The sequence below is a fragment of the Ixodes scapularis genome, unplaced genomic scaffold, assembly GCF_016920785.2.
Source record: "Ixodes scapularis isolate PalLabHiFi unplaced genomic scaffold, ASM1692078v2 PGA_scaffold4__175_contigs__length_147842914, whole genome shotgun sequence".
NCBI lineage: Eukaryota > Metazoa > Arthropoda > Arachnida > Ixodida > Ixodidae > Ixodes > Ixodes scapularis.
Genome location: NW_024609879.1, coordinates 16900279 through 16902704, shown reverse-complemented (window position 1 = coordinate 16902704; position 2426 = coordinate 16900279). Strand labels below are relative to the sequence as shown.

General features: G+C 46.6%; 1 pseudogene; it reads right to left on the bottom strand.

Annotated features, from left to right (window-relative positions):
• Positions 1 to 409: 409 nt before the first annotated feature.
• Positions 410 to 1826, bottom strand: LOC115311185 (annotated as a pseudogene).
• Between the last annotated feature and the right edge of the window lie 600 nt (positions 1827 to 2426).

The following is a 2426-nucleotide window of genomic DNA, read 5'->3' as shown; positions in this document are numbered from 1 at the left end:
TTACAGTTCCGTTGGTGAATCTAGCCTCCTATACTTTGAAAAAATAAAGCGCAACGCCAATTTCTGAATCCTCTCTCATTTTAATACTAACTTCTTTGTGTACGGGTTGAACTATTAGGGCCACACCTCCTCCTCTACTTCCTCTGCCCTTTCGAAAAATATTATAACCAGGGGGAACTATCTCATTGTCTAACACTGATGAATCAAGCCAGGTTTCGGTGATAGCCACTATTCTGGGGTCATGATCCATTAATATGTGTTCAAGCTGAAGCGATATTTATTTACAATACTTCGGGCATTAAGGTTGATCAGTAGAAGGTTTTTTGTTTCCTGTGAATTAGGTTCACGTCATTGTTCAGGATGCGGTACATTGGGCGGTACATTGGCTGCAAAAAGTTGAACTCTGGTCAGTATCCGAGTCCCATCCGTACGTTACTCTATTGATTTTCAGCTTGTCGTACGATAAGAACACCTTGTCTCCATTTCGTTTATTTGCAGCTGCACTCTCCCATAGCTTTCCTCTGATAACTCTTACATTTTTTGAAAAGTCCTCATTAATTAAAAATACGAGTCCCTTTAAGCTTATTGACATTTTTAAGTACGTTTTGTTTTTCGTTATTACTTCAAAAGCTTAAGATGACTGCCCTCGGCTTTCTGCTAGGTAGCCTTCCAAGACGGTGAATCCTTTCGACAGACGTCACATCAACACTCAGTTTTGTTTTGAAAACATCTTCAACTACTTTTTGTCTGAAGTCCAACTCCGTTTCCTTTTCGGATTCTGCCACTCCATGGATTACCAAGTTGTTTCTTCTACTTCTGTTTTCTAAGTCATCGATTTTTTCTTGTAGCTTTAATACGGTCGCTTCCAAATTTGCCACCTTTCTTTGTGTAATATCAAGCGTCATGACAAGATCAGTTATCTTTGAAGTGGACGCTTCAATCGCTCCTAATCTTTTATCAAAACTTTTTTGGCTTGCGACTATAGATGATAAATTAACCGTCATCTGTTTCTGGCATTCCAGTATCTGCTGCATTGTGTCTGTGTTTGGGCCAGGATTTTGTTCGACATCCCCGCACCTTATCAGCGCAAGTGCCCCCCAACAATAATCGGCAATGGCAGCGAAAAACAGTTTCACACGCCTTGGGCAAGGCAACAGCAGTAGATAACGATCGTCTGAGGGATACGAGTAGTCACAAAAACTCTCACCTACCCGCACGCAAGAAAAGAGCCTTCTGTAAGACATGTCGCTTCTGCTGTCACCTTGCCCACTGGCCATCAGTCCGTTGGGCTGTTCCTTTATAGTCTCGAAGGCTGACGTGGATGTGCCTCCGCGGTAGATGATTGGACGATCAAGCACGTGGTCGAAGACCACGTCTTTGAGCAGATTTTGGTGAGGTGTCGTCGGTATATGGATGACTGGCAGCTTTTCGAGCACGTAGTTTTGAAGAATGGTGGTTCCGTGTCGATGTCCGTACGCGCCTTCGCATGCCGGTATTCCGTGATGCGACAGCAGCAGCAGCCAGTACTGCACGCAAGAAAAGAGCCATCTGTATACATGTCGCTTCTGCTGTCACCTTGCCCACTGGCCATCAGTCCGTTGGGCTGTTCATTTATAGTCTCGAAGGCTGACGTGGATGTGCCTCCGCGGTAGATGATTGGACGATCAAGCACGTGGTCGAAGACCACGTCTTTGTGCAGATTTTGATGAGGTGTCGATGGTGGTTCCGTGTCGATGTCCGTACGCGCCTTCGCATGCCGGTATTTCGTGATGCGACAGCAGCAGCAGCCAGTACTGCACGCAAGAAAAGGGCCATCTGTAAGACATGTCGCTTCTGCTGTCACCTTGCCCACTCATCCAGGTTTTCATGTTGTGCGCGAACCAAGGCGGGCGTTGATGAACCCGTGGCAACCCTGAACGTGCTCATCCAACTCAGGTCTTTGATTCTACGGCGTCGCATAGCTCAAACAAAAAGAAGACGCAAGTTCGGCCGAGTTAGCAGCCGCCTCCGTGGCTCCGAGGCAAGACGCCGGCCTACGGATCCTAGGCGGTGGGTTCGAATCCCAGCCGAGATGTCCGCAATCTGACGGAGGGTTATTACGGAGAAGGCGCCGTGTAACCGAGCTTTCGGTTGGACGTCAAAAGATCCACAGGCGGTCCAAATTAATCCTCAGTCCTCCGCTGGGGCGTGCCGGATGCTCGTCGTTGGCTTGGCACGTTAAAAAAAAAACAAATTTGACTTTGATTCGAACGAGTTAGCGCTATACATGGCTTGCACGTAACATCCTTGCACCATGCCGGTATGTATTTTACTTCTTGCAAAAAAAAAAAAAGAAAAAGAAAAGAAATGCCATAGTACACAGTTTATCCTGCAGAAAGTGTATGCTCCGAAGCAATTAGGCCACCAGAATGGCAGCTGGTGTGATG